Source organism: Akebia trifoliata, unplaced genomic scaffold (assembly GCF_017979445.1).
Source record: "Akebia trifoliata isolate Shusen 1 unplaced genomic scaffold, ASM1797944v1 Contig00281, whole genome shotgun sequence".
Taxonomy (NCBI): domain Eukaryota; kingdom Viridiplantae; phylum Streptophyta; class Magnoliopsida; order Ranunculales; family Lardizabalaceae; genus Akebia; species Akebia trifoliata.
In genome coordinates this window covers 31,235-50,747 of record NW_028236929.1, presented here as the reverse complement: position 1 = coordinate 50,747, position 19,513 = coordinate 31,235, and the positions used below count along the sequence as shown (strand labels likewise).

The 19,513-nt window shown below is 35.2% G+C and overlaps 1 pseudogene; it reads right to left on the bottom strand.

The window, feature by feature from the left end:
- Window positions 1–5,839: 5,839 nt before the first annotated feature.
- LOC147381743 (protein trichome birefringence-like 2) lies at window positions 5,840–7,281 on the bottom strand (annotated as a pseudogene).
- Window positions 7,282–19,513: the final 12,232 nt, after the last annotated feature.

Genomic DNA, 19,513 nt, shown 5'->3' with positions numbered 1-19,513 from the left:
CCCTTGGTGGCAACTGAGCAAAATCCAAGATAACCCTTGGCGACAACTGAGCAAAATTCAAGTTAACCCTTGGCGGTAACTGAGCAAAATCCAAGATAACCCTTGGCGGCATATGAGCAAAATCCAAGATAACCCTTGGCGGCAACTCAGTAAAATCCAAGATAATCCTTGGCGGCATCTGAGTAAAATCCAAGATAGCCCTTGGCAACATCTGAGCAAAATCCAAGATAACCCTTGACGGCAATTGAGCTAAATTGACAGAGGAATGAATGAATTTTGAGAAACAATGAACGAATTTAGAGAAAACTGATTAGAACGAATCGGAGAACAAATAAATCTGGAAGATAATGAATCTAGAAGAGAAATGATCGATTCCAAGATGATTGAATCTGGAAAAGAATCTGGAGAACTAAAGAATGCCATATCTCCTATGTGAGATCCAAATGATTTTGTTTGAACCTCAAAGATTTATCCAAAAAGTTTCATGAATTGAAAACCGGAGTTTTTGTTTCTTTTGAACCTCAAGGGTTTTTTTTTTTTTTGAAAAATTGTTATTAAGAGGGTAACCTGAAGTTTGGGGTTCTCGTTATCTTTTAGGATTAACATTTCTTAAAAATAAAATGCCCCTAGTTTGACAATGAACATGGTCTTGAAAATAATTGAACACATCATGCAAAATAATTAAAAGAATGCTCCTAGTATAAGGGGAAAAAGTTACATTAAAGAAGAAAGAAAATACCCCTTGTATGAAGGTTTGAAATATTTGATTACCACAAGCGCAATAAAGACTTAACTTTTAATTTTGATTAATTTTATTAAAGATTTTGAGTCAGGCTTAAGAGAATAAAATTATTTTCTTTTGAGACTCATCATAGAATTCACTCATTTCTCCCTTGATTCACTTAGGGAAGTAAACATTTTCAGATCGATCGTAGACAAAAACTTGTGACTTCTGAGTCTATGCCTAGTTTAAGATAAGTATTGAACTTGATTATTCGGACTTCTGATGTTTCAGCTTGGATCGCTTTCAGCTTGGGATTTTCTTCTATTTTTCTTTGCTGCTCTAACTTTTGCTTAGATTGCCTTTTTAGGTTTTCAATCTATCGAGCTTGCTCTAGCTTTTGCCTAGATCGTCTTTTTAAGTTTTCAATCTAGCGAGCTTTTTTTTTTTTTTGCCTAGATCGCCTTTTCAGATTTTCGATCTAGCAAGTTTTTTTTTCTTGGCTCTGATTGTTGCCAAAGTTGTCCTTTCAGAATTTCAACCTTGTGAGCTTGCCTTAATTTTTGCCTAAGTCGCCCTTTTCGGATTTTCAACTTAGCAGGCTTCATCATTTTTTTTTATCTTTTCTCCTCTTCTGATCTTCTAGAGTTACTGTCTGATCATGCTTTACTATCTTCCTTGACTTTTCGTGCGGTACTTAGGAGGACTTTTATAGGTAGGCTTAGGACTGGATATAAAAAAAAAGGAATTTTGAGGCTCAAAAATCTGAATTCCCCTTGTATTGCATTTATTTTATTTTGCCTTAAACTTTCTTCCCCATTTTGAAGATATATATTTTTTTTAGATTTTTTTTTGTCAGGAAATCTATTCTTTTATTTTAATGTGGTCGGGCCTGAAGTAACTTTTCAGGTTACCTACGTACCCCAGATTTTTTGGGATCAGACCAAGACATAGTTCGAATTTTCCCTTCCCTAGGTTAGTTAATCAGGCTAAGAAAGAAAGGTATATATATATATATATATATATATATATATATATATATATATATATATTATTCCTTTTTTTAAAGGCTGCAAAGGGGTTGAAAGAGGATATATTGAACTAGGTAATAAGAGAATTGATTCAGCCAAAGATAGCCTCCTTAAATGTAGTACCGTTTGATTTGGTCAAGATTGGTTGGTTCTGGTAATTCGATTCCATCATGATCTTGAAGCTTGACAGTTTTTCCTGGTAGTATTTCCTTGATGATGAACGGACCTCCCCAATTTGGTTTGAACTTTCCTCTAGGGTCAAAGATAGGTGTCTGATTCTCTTTGAGTACCAAATCCCCGACTTGTAAGTAATGAGTCATAACCTTCTTATCAAACGTGAGAGTGACTCTTCTTTAATGAGTTTGCATGTGGTACAGAACTTTTAGTCATTTTTCTTCAATTTTAACTTCATACCGATAATAGACCCAGTCTATTTATAAAAGTCGGCTTTCCATCAAGACTTTGAGATATGGGATTTCCATTTCAACCGGTAAGATTGCTACCATATCATATACTAGATAGCAAGGAGTGACTCTAGTGGAAGACTGTATCGAAGTACGATATGCCCAAAGTATGAATGACAGTTTTTCTGACCAATCTTGGTGCAATTGACACATTTTCACGATGATTATCTTCACTCTTACTAGCTACTTCAATCGCTTTATTAATCTGAAGATGATAGGGGGATGATTTGTGATGCCGGATTTTGAACTTTGAACACGGAGTAATGACCTAAGCTTTGAAGTACGACCCATTATCAACTCAAAATGTACCTCCATATTAACTGATAACATGTGCTTAAATGAACTTTTCAACTCGAGATGTAGTGAGGATAGCACTAATATATTTTCTAACATCTTCTTTGATTCCATCGATATAAATGAGTATGTATTCCGTGTTGAACAACACCCAAACTTGTACCTAATATACCCTCATATGATCACATGAACAAGTCTTTTGAAATTTCTAAGTAAATTCATTATCCTCTCGTATTCCTCTAGGGATAGGAGGGTTTCTATTTGAATCTCTTTAGGAATTATTTTTTGTTCCGAGGTCAAAGACCTTTCCTTTCTCAATTAAAGGTTGAGCCCAACTCTTATCTTCTTGTTCAGAAAATAAATCTATCAAACTATTAGTTAATTCGTTAATGTGCTCGAGGTATTCAAAAATTTCCTTTATCCGATCAATTTCAGATGGGACAACAGACACCTCTATAGACTCGATGAACTAACTTGACTCAATAGAAAAGAGTAGACTCAATCTAAGGAAGACATGACCTTGTTGGAAAAAATAACTCGAGCTAACCCAAATGACTCATGAAAACTCTAGACAAGTACCTACACGAGTTTGATGAGGACTGAGATATTGCTTACAACCGGTAGGATTGGAGCACTATGATCTTCAAAGAACAACTGGATAATGTTGAGAAATTTTGAGGTCATTTCTGACTGTTGACTTGATATTAACGTTTACTCTAACTGATCGGATTTACAACCTTAGCTAGACGATGGACGATTGAGCTTAGATACAATGATAACCCTTAAATCTCTTTGAAGGTGAATTTAACCAATTTCAGTGTCACCCCCTTAAATGAACCCTGAGATTTAATTGAATTTTGTGCACCAATCCATTAAAAAATTCATCCATTCAATGATTATTCAAAAGAAAAATAATTATGTTGCACTCTTGAAAATTATTGGAAAATAATGTTTTTATTATATAAAAATTTTCACAAATCTGATTATTTTTTACAACATATTTTGATAATTTTTCAAGGTCCATAAAAAAATTTCATGCAAAAATAGATCTTTTATAAATTATTTTTCCTTCTTTTTTCATTTCTTTTGGAAAACATTTTCTTTTGGAAAATATTTTTCCCGAAAAATATTTCCTTTTGTAAATCATTTTCCTTCTTTGAAAATGGGTAGAAACCCGAATTTAGCAAAGAATTTGATTTTCATTTTGATTTAAATGGCTCGGCCCATCATGATTGTTGGATCGAGTTGGACTGGGTCATTACAAATTATTGCCAAAAATGAATTCTTTATTGGGTCGGTGCACTCATTTTAATTTCCAAAACAAAATTTTTGATCCTTGAGGATAACCATACATTCCTGATCTTATCATTCACACCATTCACATACATTCCTCAATCAAAAGGTTCCATTCAATAAACAACCCGGGAACACCCGCGATAAGTTCGAGTCGTGACCTACTGGGAAGGTTTCTAGACTCTAAGCTTACAACGTGCAATGCATCTTTATCTGGCTACCCTTGTCCAAGCACACCTATATACCTCTCGATACATGGTGACTTGGTTTGATATACTGTATAGGTGATAATCTAAAACTTCAATTCACTTCTCTGAAGTCAAAAACAGTCAGTTTGATCTCTAGTTGAGAGGTGGCGCACAATGCTGAACAATGACCCACTTAAATACCTCTCGTCTAGAATAGACGTAGTCTATCCCCCTCGTACGATAGGGTACAGCGGGGCAAGATCTTGCTTAGACACCGGTTTTGACCAAGAAGTGCAATTGATATACTTAGATTATCTTTACATACCTATGGGTATGAGTCAAGAGTTGTAACTTTTATAAATGGTTTGGCATCCCACAAGGAGACCGACCACGTACTAGTACTACGTTGGCAATCGGGACATGTGACTGTGTGGCTCACAATAAGTAAAAAGGCTCAGGTCGCTCCAGCCTGGGTACATCAATATATCTCTCAGAATCACCTAATCAAACGGTATTGATGCCCTAGTTTGATATACCCTAAGGTACGTGACTGAAGTTGTGGTTTTTATGAATGACATCGCATCTCCGAAAAGACCGGGCCACGCACTAGTGCCACGTTGGCTATATAGGACGTGTAAGTGTGCAAAATAGTAAACGTGCATGTGGTGTGTGCAAAACAGGGTGGCTGTGCCCGGGACTTTTTCAAACACATGGGCTCATGGGCCTAATTAAACCAATCATTATAACATGAATCACATGAATATTTAATCAAAACAAACACCATTCCAATCACATAATTAAAGATAAGCACATCAAACATATATAAATGTTAGAAGCAAGGATTTAATCCTTAATCCGAACCCAAAATTTTATATATATATATATATATATATTATATATATATATATATATATATGGTCCAATCAAAGGTAACTATGGGTGACTCTAAACAAATCAAGATTTCAATGACTATTTGATTGAGGATAAAATGATAATTGTGAACATAAGGAGTTATATATTTTATTTTATTTTGCCACGTGGAGAGGCCCACAACAAATTATCCTTTTGAGGAACAAGCATCGCAAACCTTTTTTGTTAAAAAATTCCCTTAAGTTTGTTACCTAAGAAACTTTGGGGTAGGAATTTGGCTAGCCTGACTAATCCAATAAGATTTTCGATCTTACTAAGAGTCGTTGGGCCAACACCATAACAACTATTCAATGCCACAAGTTTTATGGAGAATAAATATAAATAAATAAAATAAGATGACTCTTGAAATCTCATATTTAGAATTAAAATTCAGCGATTAGAACCCTGATGGCATTGGATCATAAAGAAAGAAATTGAAATTTTTACCAATGATCAAGATCAAAAAGACTATGTTTATTTATTTAAAAAAAAAAAAAACAGAATTTTTTATTTAAAAAAATAGATTTTTTTTTTAATTTTAAAAAGAAAACAGATTTCTTTTATTAAAAAAAACAAATTTCTTTCATTTAGAAAAAATAGATTTTTTTTTAAAAAAAAAGTAGATTATTTTTTTTATGTTAAAAAAATAGATTTTTTTTTATGTTAAAAAAACAGATTTTTATGTTAAAAAAAACATTTTTTTTTTAAGAAAACAGATTTTTTTATTTTATTTAAGAAAACATATTTTTTTTACTTGTCAATCCAAGGGGGTCCAACAACAGTGAGTAAGATGTAATATCTTATTGACTTAGTCATGCTAGCATGACCCATAAAGTGGGTTCCAAACCAAGTTGGTTTGTTGTGTAAAACGATTCAAAAGCAAAAAACTACCCTTGTCTCCCTAAATTCCACTTTGATGCAAGACCATCACATCAAATTCTATTTTAAGCCACCCACAACAAACCACATGTTACGAGTTAACAGAGTTTGGGTACACGTAATCACCCTCTTGGTAATAGTTTTCTCTTTAGAGGTTTTCTCATGAGTCCACCAATGGCCTGAACTGAGGACTATAATATTGGCTCCGCTGTACACCGTTGTTGCATGGTCCATCAAATCCAATCCAAGAGTCTCCACTGATCCATTTCCACCATTGAAAGATGATTCTCTAACAAGAAATGGAGTGGCCATAAAATCTATGGAACAGTTATAATCCTCAAATCGGAAAGCGTAAGCTTTCTTCTTGTTTGTAAGACTACGGTGAAGTATGCACACAAAAGACTTTCACATATTCCTATTTAGAGAATCTCTACAAAAATCAGCCTCTTTTCTCTCAATTACTCGAGAAAATCGGTTGCATTCAAGCTGGGAATGTCACATTCATTTGGCTGCCATCTCCATTTCACAAAATCATCGTCGGACCTCCCGTTCATTGACAATCGAAATCTCTATCAATGTAAGGACAAGAACCAGCAGGATAATATGACTTTCCTTCGTCCCTCACCCATTGGCCATCAAAAATATCACATTTTGTAGAATAACTTCCAGGACTTTCACACGTACATAATTACAAGAAATTAGATATTTATCTTTCTCTGTTAAATTCTATTGATGGATTTTCTCTGAAATCGCTCTCTATTTTTTCTTTAATTTCCATGGCCCATATATTTTGTTACCCCTTCAACTTGATTTTTAAAATAAATCTAAATTTTTTTTTGTTTGTTTGCCTAAAATCAGATCTTAGTAAATCTTTCTTTCTTTCTCACTCTTTGCTCTGTTCTTGTTATTTTCTTTTCTTTCTTCTATTTTTCTTTGAAAAGAAGGCAGGAGAAGAGAGGAGACCAAATGACTGGGACAATAGCAAAAACAAATGGAAAACGTGACAACAAAATCGTGATATTAGGTGTTTAGATCATTCAATCTAGATTTTCTTTTAGAAAATTTCAAGATTAATAGAGAGAGAGAGAGAGAGAGAGAGAGAGAGAGAGAGAGAGAGAGAGAGAAAGAGAGGGAGAGAGAGAGAGAGATGAAGGAGGGAGTGAAAGAGGGAGAGTAGAGAACAGAGGGCGTTTTTTTTATTTGCTGTTTTTTTCATTTTTGAACATTGGAGAAGGAGATAAAAATAGCAGAAACAGATTTCTGCTAACGGCACACCAAAAAAACTTTTTTTTTTTAATTATTTTTTTTCTGATTTTTTTTTCTTAGAATCCTCTCCTCATCACAAACAACATTAAAAAAAGTAAATTTTCTCGTTTCTTAGTGCATCCTTCACTAATAATTTTTTTCTATAATTCGCCGCCTATGCCTAGTAACATGCTAAAAAAAATTCATCCAATTTTTTTTTTTTTTTTAACTTCCATAAATCACATCCCAACCACCATGATTCTATCCTTAATTTATGTCAATTTGAATCTTTCATTACTTAAGGTCATCCCAAAATATACATAGATTGAATCATAAAAAGTGATATTCTAAAATGGCATACCCAAAATCAATCCAAATAATGCCAAAAAAAGATAATACTACCCAAAAATATAAAACAAACCAAATAAAGAAAATGGTTCAACAACCATTTTTTCACACTATTATCCTTTTGACATCCTACTTATTTAGGGTTAGTCCAAATGATCATAAATTAAACCATGAAAATGTGCCAAATAAAGTATTCGAAATCCAAACAAATGATCCATAATTAAGCCAAAAAGAATGATAAAAAAAATAAAATAAACAAATAAACAAATAACTAAAAATCAAATAAAAAGGTCCTACTGGCAATGCATCCCATACTTGGGATTTTTCAAGTCTGATCCTCAATGGCCCCCAGTGGAGTCGCCATTGAAAGTGTCCTCAATTCGTAGGGTGCGCGGATCCGCTTTTGACCCTTGAGGTTTGGGAGTCGCCACCTATTTATTACGATCTAGGAACCGATCAATGACTCTAAATAGATAAAGAACTAATCTAGAACAGAAATAAACTGAATTCAGGGATTATGTTACAAGGTTGGAAGGTGTTAGGCACCAACCCCGCCCGGCCAAAGTCGGTCTCTACTAACTTTCCAAATAAGTTACATTGCTAAAAAAACCTAAATAATAATAAAATATAAAATAAAAAATAAAAAGTTATACATTTTCGATAGCAAAGACTTTGTTCCCTCAGATTCGACAAAAATTGCTCATTGTACCGTACTTCTTGCTTCGTTCTGTCTCCGGATTTGATTTCCGATCTCCGAGGCAAGGTATCTCTTCTTTCTTGGATCTGAATTGTTCGAGTTTATTAATAGATTTTGGGGTGTTTTTAAAAGGCTTTTAGGTATTTTTTAGGCTAAAATCGAAGAAGGGATGTTAGGTAAGGAGTTGAGACTCCAAAACTAGGGTTTATGGAAGGCTAGGAGGGCTTTTAGACCTACTTCTCTTAGGATTTTTGATTTGATCCAAAAATAAGGTGTAGGGACCTCTATTTATAGAATTTTTTAAGGGTTGATTTGGATAGAGTTAGTATTTAATTAGAGTTGTGTTTTAGTTAGACTTATTTTAGGTAGAGTTGTGTTTTAGTTAGAATTATATTAGGTGGAGTTATGTTTTAATTAGAACTTTATTAGATTGAGTTATTATTTAATTAGAACTCTATTATGACTTTTGATCTTATTTGATCGACTTTTAATATTTTGACTTTAGTCTTAATTGATTGACTTTTAATATCTTGATTTCAGTCTTGCTTAATTGACTTTAATTTTGACTTTAATCTTGCTTGATTGACTTTAATTTTTGGAGACCCCCCCTTTATTATATTTGTAATTCTTTGGACCCCCAAATGGAGGGGTCCTTAAAGAAATATCTTCACGAACCCTCAACAATTTTGCCTGAGAGTCCGATTGATCGATTTTTTAGTTCAAACTTTTAAATTAATTTCATTAATGTTTCACTTTAATTATTTAATGTTTTATTTATTAATTTTAAAATTTTTAATTATGAAAATTGTGAAATTACCGTTTTACCCCCAGAGAGGACTTTTCACGTTTTAAGTCAGTTTTTAATGTTCTAGGATGTTTTAGAATCGATTTTTCATAAGAAATCCAATGAAAATATTAGTTTGTGTCATTTATGAAATTTTTTGTGTGAAATGGTTATGAACTTTATGAGGGGCATTTTCGTAATTTTATCAAATTCTGGTAAAATTGGCGAAATGATTTACTTGGTTTCGATTTGTTATTTTATGTGTTTGAGAAAGTTTTCTTAAGTATAACGTAGGATCTAGGGTTGTTTTGAGGTTATAGGTATTTTGATAATTTGATAATTTTTTAGTGATTTTTATCGTGAAACTTCTTTTTGGGTCTGCAAGATGATGATTTTTATGTTTCTAAAGTCGTATTTTCCTTGCGTAGCATGGTTTCTACAGTTTTGTCAGTTCGAGATACCTCATCCGGATTTCTGAAACATATCTGGTAACAAAATAAAGCGTTGGAAATAACATCCATCATTGAGAATCATTGCGATCAGGTTAACGAATTGATTAATCAGGTGGATGCAAAAATAGAGTGTCTACACCTAGTGCCAAGCCTCCTGCAAAGGGGCCATACAGGATGAGTCCTCTGGAACTAGATGAGCTACACAAGTAACTTGATGGACTTCTGAAGTCTGGATTTATTAGACCTTCGAAGGTACCTTATGGGACGCCTGTTTTGTTCAAGAAGAAACATGATGGATCATTATGACTTTGTGTAGACTACCGAGCGCTGAACAAGTTTACCGTCAAGAATAAGTATCCGATTCCACTGATTGCCAATTTATTTGATCAACTTGGGGCAACCAAATATTTTTTCAAGTTGGATTTGAGATCAGGGTACTATCAAGTACGGGTTACAGAAAAAGATGAGCCGAAAACTACCTGCTTTACCAGGTATAGTGCTTATGAGTTCTTAGTCATGTCCTTTGGCCTTATGAACGCACCTACAACATTCTGCACCTTGATGAACGACCTCTTCAGACAGTACCTCGACAAGTTTTTTGTGGTATATCTCGATGACATTGTGGTATACAGTTTCACCCTTGAAGAGCACGTTCAACATTTACACAAGATATTCCAAGTGTTTCGCAACAATTAGTTGTATGTCAAGTTAGAGAAGTGTTCATTCACTCAAAAGCAGATTATATTTCTTAACCACGTTGTGGGTAATGGACAGATTCGGATGGACATGGAGAAAGTGCAAGCTATTGATGAATGGAAAACCCCCTCTACCGTCACAGAACTTAGGTTATTCCTTGGTCTTGTGAATTACTATCGACGTTTCGTCCAAGGGTATTCCAAAAGAGCCACACGTCTCACAGACCTATTAAAGAAAGATCACTGTAAACACCTCAATTTGCACGAACCCGTTAAGAATATCTAAATTTTCTCGAATTGATTCCAACTAAAGACTTAAGCCTCTCAACGGGCCCGCATTGTCACTTGGCATCATGATTCATGCATACATGCATACATACATCATATTATTTTTGCATGCCCATACCTTGTCCCTAATCCAAGTCAATTCTATTCACTTCCATGATCCGATCCGATTTTATATCCATTCTCCAACCTAACCCATGTCCAAAACAAAGTCCATATCCTAAACCCAAAACCAAGTCCATTCAAAGTCCATTCTCTCATACATCCCAAAAGATGACACATGTTGATCTCTCATAAACCCTCAATACCCAATGCCTTATCTAATTGGAGAGTCAACTCTTTCTTGTGAAAATCCAAGAATACCCTTCCCAAAAAGGCTATTCAAACCAAAAAGATACTTTGGTTTTTGGTAATAATTCATAAAGTTGAGAGAACTTCCAATCATACCCTCAAAAGGTGAGAATCTTCAAGTACATACATGGAGTTCTCTCATTAGTCTATTTCAAAATTATACTTTCACCCTTACTTTATGTGTTATTTACAAATGAACCAAGATTTACTTTTCACCTATCATTTCATTTTTACATATGTCATTCTCCTACTCACTCTCCCAAAAGTACTTTTGTTCTCCCATTGGTCTATTTCAAAAATATACTTTTACCCTTGCTTTATGTGTTATTTACAAATGAACCAAGGTCTACTTTTTACCTACCACTCCACCTTTACACATGTCACTTCCTTATTCACCATCCCAAAAGTATTTTTTGTTCTCTTACCTCTATTTACCAAAAAACCAAAGATCAAAGAATGCTTTTAGGATTTCTTCACAAATGTTATATTTACCCTCATACAAATGAAAATTTCAAAAATAAATAACCTAAACTTCATGTTCATTTTCTTTATTTTTAGGATTGGACCACTTTATCCCCAAAATTTCTCCAAAAACTCTATAAATACCCTAATTTTCTATAAATAATTCATGCTCTTGAGCCCACATCTCTCAACCTAAAACTCTACCAAAATATCTACTCATCTATCATCTTCTAACCTTCAACTCTCTCATCCTTCAACTACATCCTTCAACTCTCAAGTTTATCTCTAAAACTCAAGTTCATTCAAGACTTCTAAAAGGTATAAGGTGGGATAATTGTTGTTTATTTATTTTTTAACTTGCATCTTCTTCTTCTATCATTCTCTTTTTTTAGAAACCTTAAATTGAACCTCAACCTTGGGCATGGAATGCTTGAGGTGGTTTGATCGAAAGGATGGAGGTTGAAACACTTCTTTACCCACTTTCATATCATGCATCATAATGTACACCATATGCACATACCACACATGCTTAGCTATGATGAAAGATTGTGTAACTCTCTTTATGGGGTTAAAACACTAAGTTTCTAGCTAAGCATGCATGCATTAAGGTTATAGATTTAAGAGAATCTCATTCATGAAATTTCTCTAAAATCCTAAACCAACATTCCAACTCATGCAAAAGTGTGTTGACTCCACAGAATATCTTCTCCCATAGGATATTTCTTATGTCAACACTAATATTAAATCCTCTTTCAAAGAGGTACATACTCACCATATGCACACACCACTTCATGCATCTCATGCATTCTTCCTTATTATGTTAATCATTTCAAAAAATGACCAAATCTAAAGGTAACCACCGTAGGTGGAGAGAATGGGGTGCTTAACACCTTCCCCATTCTCTAACCGAATCCCCTTACCTAGATCTTAGGTAGACTATACACTTTCCATAATTGAGAGTCACTACAATGCCATGAAAAAATGATTTTCAAAAGACTCGATTCGAGTGCCCATTCATACCCATTTTCAAAAAAAGAATGGTGACGACTCCAAACAACGTAGCATTGAGGTTCATTCTCATGTCTACAATCACACTTGGTCCTGGTCGAACAAGTGTCATGAGGCGTTTGAAGACCTCAAGCTTGTTGTTATGTAAGACCCAGTCTTAGCTCTACCCGACATCACCAAGCCATTTGAAGTTCAGACAAATGCATCTGACTTTGCTATTGGAGGAGTGTTGTTACAGGATGGGCATTCGCTTGCTTATGAAAGTCAGAAGCTCAATGATGCTGAGAGACGTTATACCGCGCAAGAGAAAGAGTTGTTAGTCATCGTTCACTGTTTGAGAGTTTGAAAATATTATTTGTTGGGATCACAAGTTCAAGTGAAGACTGATAATGTGCTCGTGAGCTATTTCCTGACTCAGAAGAAGTTGACACCAAAACAGGCTTATTGGCAAGAGTTCTTCGTAGAGTTTGACTTGGCCTTGGATTACAAATCAGGAAAGAACAGTAGCGTGGCCGATGCCTTGAGTTCCAAAGCTGAGCTAGCAACACTTTAGCCACAAGTTTCTCGAGTTATCAGCACTGTACAGTAGAGAATTCATGATGGTTTGAACATTGATCCCCAGGCAAAGGCCATATTAGATATGGTGTAGAAGGGGAAAACACACCGTTTCTAGCTTCGGGATGGGTTGTTATATACCACCAAGAGCCGCATGTTTGTTCCATGTGCGGACGGGCTAAGATTAGAACTAAAGAGGGAGTGCCATGATATCCATAGGTTGACCATCGGGGCTGGAGCCGCACATTAGCTCTCTTGGAGCGAGGATACTACTGGCTGAACATTTAAGATGATGTATTAGATCATGTGAGGATCTGCCTCATTTGCCAGCAAGACAAGATCGAGCGAGACAAATCGATTGGGTTGTTAGAATTGCTTCCAGTCCCTCAAAGGCCTTGGTAACGTGTTTCTATGGACTTTGTCACAGGTTTACAGAATGTTGCAAAGTATGGGTCCATCCTTATGATTGTGGACCGTTTCTCCAAATATGCTACATTTATACCGACCTCGACATATTACTCAGTAGAAGAAATAGTGCACTTGTTCCTCAAGCATTTCATGAAGTATTAGGGTGTACCCAAGAACATCGTCAGCGATAGAGATTCAAGATTTACAAGGAAGTTCTAAACCGAATTGTTCAGATTACTTGGGTCTCAGCTTGACTTTTCGACCAATAGACATCTTGAAACAGATGGGCAGACTGAAAATATTAATGCCATATTGGAAAAGTATCTCAAGCATTTTGTCACTACCAACCAAAAAGATTGGGCAAATCTTCTTGATGTCGCATAATTCTATTTTAACCTTCAGAAGAGTTTTTCTTCCAACAAGAGTCCTTTTGAACTTATTACTGGCCAACAACCTTTAACTCCTCATACTATTATTTCAGACTATCAAGGACAGTGTCCAAAGGCGTACAAGTTTGCTAAGTTTTGACAAGACAACAATGAAATTGTTAGATCTTACCTTGAAAAAGTGTCGAAGCGGATGAAGAAATGGGTTGATGGACATCGTCGACCAGATCGTTTCAAAGTTGGTGACTTAGTTCTACTCAAGACAGATTAGTTGAGAAAGTTCAACCGAGTACAGCAAGCACACAAGGGACTAATACAGTGTTATGAAGGTCCAATGCTCATCCTCTCTCGAGTCGACAAGGTCTCCTACAAGCTAAAGTTACCACATTGGTTACGCAACATCCACCATATCTTCCATGCCAGTTGTCTTAAGTCATTCCATGCAGATCTAGCGCGCATCATTCCAACATGTTCACCTTCTCATTCAGCAATCCAGTCGAAACGTATTGTCGACAAAGTTCTCGCAGAGCGTCAAGTTAGCAGTAGTTCAAGCAAGCAGCAGCACACGGAGTACTTCATCATATGGAAGAACATGACAGAATGTGAAGTCACCTAGGAAAGAGCAAAGAACCTACAATCATTCAAGCAGAAGATTGAAGAGTTTATAAGAGATAATGCAACGAGGATGTCTGTTGAATAGGTAGGAGAGACTGTAACAACCATGTACTCTGACACCTAGAGTTTTGGTGTAGCTCACCCTAGAGTCACCCGGGAGCACCTATGTAATACTATGTAAGACTCACTATGAAGTCATGTCAGCCCCTATCCCAAGGCATATCTGTTAGCTTAGAGGTACATGTCAGTCCTATGCCAGGGCATACTTGTTAGTTTAGTGGCATTTCTATAATAAGGGAGTATGATTGACCTCTACTTTTGATGTTTCCTTCTGGAAACCTGGGAAAGACTTAGCGTACTTTTTATAGGAAGGGTGTCTAGTGCCTCCCAATCATCGGCCTACACCCACGTTGTTTAAGCCCTTAAGCCCAGCTCCGTGGAAGTCTCGCGTGTCATATGATCATCTTGCTTTGTAACGCACCTTATTGTTATTGTAACGCGTTACCCCGTGTAATCAATATTATATCAACAAAGTTACCTCCAGGCTTTGCCTCGTATTACCTCGTTTACTTGTTTACTAGCTACGTTTGGTATGTATGATCATTATTATACGCTTGCAAGTGAATTTGACCCCATTGCGCCGCACGACCTCGCTTCGAAAGAAATACGGCTGTGACACCTGCACACATGTCATTCTTGATACAAAAATCAATTTCTCCGGTGTATTAATGCACTATAATGTGTGTTTCCGTAGGGCACATGTTAGTAAACGAATCATGCTAGAGTGTGCTCAAGCTGGAACCTCATATGGTATTTCTAGATATCAACCATAGATGCTTTTTCATCCATATCTTGATAAAAAAAAAACATTTATGATTCTCATACACTTTCATGTCAAGAAGTGCGATATGTGATTCCAACTTAAGGTCACTAAATAATAAAATTCATATTTTTCTATTTTCAAACTAATGATATGCCTCCATTGATCTTGGTGATCTTTGATAGAATAATAAAAATAATTGTTCTAACCTCAATTTAGGGGATATATTTTTCATGAGAATCCCTAACATCACCATGTCGAAGGCGAGCCTCGAACGTAGGTTGAGCCTAGCATTTTCTCTTATAAAAATGACCTAAATTCTCTCATCTTTGACCAACATCCTAAAATCTTTATTTTTCTTCGCTTCAATATCTTTGAGTAAGATTTATAATCTTAAGATTCTAATACTATCTACTTCAACCTTCATACCTTAAGGCAAGATAGTGTTTTTTTGCAAAAGTTTACAATTAAGAAATTTTGGATAAAAAAAAGCTAAGATTTTCTACAATGAGTTGATGCAAGTAGGAAATGAAGGGCTAAAAATATGGTTGAATAGATGAAAATTAATTCATCATATAGATTGAAGATGAGTAATTTTGAGAAGAAACATGTATAAGAATTTTGGTGAAGTAGAAAACTACACAATTTTTTTACTAGAAAATAGAACATTTTCTACAAAAGGTTAATGTCAACTTGAAAACGATGAATTGAAAGATAAGGATATATAAAATTAAAAAAATATATGATATAGATTGAACAACTTGAGGAAAATGACTTTTCCTGAAAAAAAGAAAAAGAAAAAAATCAAGAGCTTTTAGGAAAAGGTTGATGATGAGGACATTAAGTCTTTTTCAGCAGCCTGTTTAGAAGACTAAATTGATGGGACATGGATATCTCTTATATTGCTTTTTGTGATTCAGACTTTAGAAATGACCCTCCATGGTTTGGTATTTTTTATAAACCATTTTATTTTTTTAAATTGATGATACCCTCTTTCATCTCAATCTTCTAAAATAGTTTTGCACAACGACTTAAATGCCCTCATCTTCATACTCTAGCCTAAAATTATTTATAATCTTCACCTAAAAATCAACAACCTTCAAGCTCTTCAATCTCTTGGGTAAATTACCATTATGTGAGTTAAATTTGACAAAATTACGACTCTTGCTAATTGCTCATTTTAATTCTCAAAACATGAATGTGTGAAATCGTAGATTTTTCATGAGATGAGATCACAAGTTTATTAAACCTACGAAATTGTCACTTTAATATCTCCAATATCATCATCATTCACATTTTGATAATTAAAATGAACAGAGCCAGAATCATAATTTCGACAAAAGTTGATCACGTTTTCGTTAATATCTCTTAAAATTATTTTAACCTATTCAATTTCATTTTCAACTTCTTTTAGAAAGTCTTAGATTTTCTATCGTAAAATTCATTCTTTTAGTTTCATAAAATCCTATTTCGTTCTTGAGGGTTGGAATGTTGAAGGATGGAGCATTGTAAGATTGAAAGCAAAGGTAAAAAAAAAAAAAAAATTATATTTAGAGGTTAAAGATGATTGTAGCATTTGGTGGAGTTTTGACTAGAGATCAAAGACAAGGGTATTTAAGTCATCCATTATTAGTATTCGAGAGTAGAACTTGATCAATGGTGCGTGTCATCAGTTTGAAAACACAGGGTCGGTTAAATATTTATCACAATGGGGTGTGGCCTATGTCTAAATTACCCATAAAATATAAGGAGATTGTCCACTCCATACAATTATTTAGGTAAAGTGAAAAGGTGGTATATCCAAAGAAGAGCGCTGATTTTGTAACTCAACCTGACAGATGACTCAAAAACTCACCGACCTGATATGGGGTAAGGGTGCCCGAGTGAAAGAAATTACTATGCGCATGACAAGTCAGTGAGTTTTAGAGTCATGTCGTCAAGTTAAGTTACAATTCAAAATCATTAGTCTTCAAAGAAGCATTAGCCACACCATAGACTTTTCATAACTTTTAAGCGGGCCCTCATGATATATTAGTTCCTAGTGGTGATGACGACAGTTGTATGATATCATTCAAGTGAAAAAAAATTTTACAACACATCTTCTGCATGATTTACAATCAAGAGTGCTAATAAAACTAGAGAAAAGTTTGGAGACTGAAATCGCACACACATATATATATAGGGTGCCAAACTGTTGGCCATTGATCGCTACCCTATATGGGTCCCTATCCGTGGCCAACAGTTTGGCAAAACATTTTGGCAAACACTTTTTCAAAACATGGGTTAGAGGTCTTGGAATGGGCTGATTTTTGGTGAGGATGATCTCTACGGTGAGGAGATCATCCTCACCAAAAATCAGCTCATTCCAAAACTTCTAGCCCCATTTTACAAGTTGAAAAATCGTGAACCGTCCATTTTTTGTAAACCATTTTTGATGAGGTTAGAAGTTTTGGAATGGGCTGATTTTTGGTGATGATGATCTCCTCACCATAGAGATCATCCTCACCAAAAATCAGCCCATTCCAAGACCTCTAACCCATGTTTTGAAAAATGTGTTTGCCAAAATGTTTTGCCAAACTGTTGGCCATTGATCGCTACCCATATATATATAGGGAAATGTTCAGCAACAACATTTTGGCAAACATTTTGGCAAAACATTTTTCAAAACATGGGTCAGAGGTTTTGGAATGGGCTGATTTTTGGTGAGGATGATCTCTACAGTGAGGAGATCATCATCACCAAAAATCAACTCATTCCAAAATTTCTAACCCCATCAAAAATGGTTTACAAAAAATGGATGGTCCACGATTTTTCAACGTGTAAACTGAGGCTAGAAGTTTTGGAATGGGCTGATTTTTGGTGAGGATGATCTCCTCACCGTAGAGATCATCCTCACCAAAAATCAGCCCATTCCAAAATCTCTAACCCATGTTTTGAAAAATGTTTTGTCAAAATGTTTGTCAAAATGTTTGTTGCTGAAAGGGACCCATATATATATATATATATATATATATATATATATGGGTCCCTTTCAGCAACAAACATTTTGGCAAAACATTTTTCAAAACATGGGTTAGAGGTTTTGGAATGGGCTGATTTTTGATGAGCATGATCTCTATGGTGAGGAGATCATCCTCATCAAAAATCAGCCCATTCCAAAACTTCTAACCCCATGTTTACAAGTTAGGAAATCGTGGACCGTCCATTTTTTGTAAGCCATTTTTGATGGGTAAGAGGTTTTGGAATGGGCTGATTTTTGGTGATGATGATCTCCTCACCGTAGAGATCATCATCACCAAAAATCAGCCCATTCCAAAACCTCTAACCCATATTTTGAAAAATGTTTTGCCAAAATGTTTGTCAAAATGTTTGTTGCTGAACATTTCCCTATATATATATATATATAGGGTCCCTTTCAGCAACAAACATTTTGGCAAAACATTTTTCAAAACATGGGTTAGAGGTTTTGGAATGGGCTGATTTTTGGTGAGGATGATCTCTACGGTGAGGAGATCATCCTCATAAAAAATCAGCCCATTCCAAAACTTCTAACCCCATGTTTACAAGTTGGAAAATCGTGGACCATCCATTTTTTGTAAACCATTTTTGATGGTTAGAGGTTTTGAAATAGGCTGATTTTTGGTGATGATGATCTCCTCACCGTAGAGATCATCCTCACCAAAAATCAGCCCATTTCAAAACCTCTAACCCATATTTTGAAAAATGTTTTGCCAAAATGTTTGTTGCTGAACATTTCCCATATATATATATATATGGGTCCCGTTCAGCACCCTAAGCTTTACCACACACTTTAACAAACGTGTTTTGTCTTACATGGGTTAGAAGTTTTGGAATGGGCTGATTTTTGGTGAGGAGATCATCCTCACCAAAAATCAGCTCATTCCAAAACTTCTAACCCCATTAAAAATGGTTTACAAAAAATGGACGGTCCACGATTTTTCAACGTGTAAACATGGGGCTAAACATTTCGGAATGGGCTGATTTTTTGGGAGGATGATCTTCTAATCATAGAGATCATCCTCACCAAAAATCAGCCCATTCCAAAACTTCTAACCCATGTAGGACAAAAAACGTTTGTTAAAGTGTGTGGTAAAACTTAGGGTGCTGAACATTTCCCTATATATATATATTATATATATATATATATATATATATATATGGGGGGTGTTCAATGGCTAACTTTTTAGCAAACTTTTTGGCAAAACATTTTTCAAAACATGAGTTAGAGTTTTGGAATGGGCTGATTTTTGGTGAGGATGATCTCTACGGTGAGGAGATCATCATCACCAAAAATCAGCCCATTCCAAAACTTCTAACCCCATCAAAAACAGTTTACAAAAAATGGACGGTCCACGATTTTTCAGCTGGTAAACATGGGTTAGAAGTTTTGGAATGGGCTGATTTTTGGTGAGGATGATCTACTCACCGTAGAGATCATCCTCACCAAAACTCAGCCCATTCCAAAACCTCTAACCCATGTTTTGAAAAATGTTTTGCCAAAAAGTTTGCTAAAAAGTTTGCCCTTGAACGCTACTCTATATATATATATATATAGAGAGAGAGAGAGAGAGAGAGAGAGAGTGGTTCGAGCATATGATAATT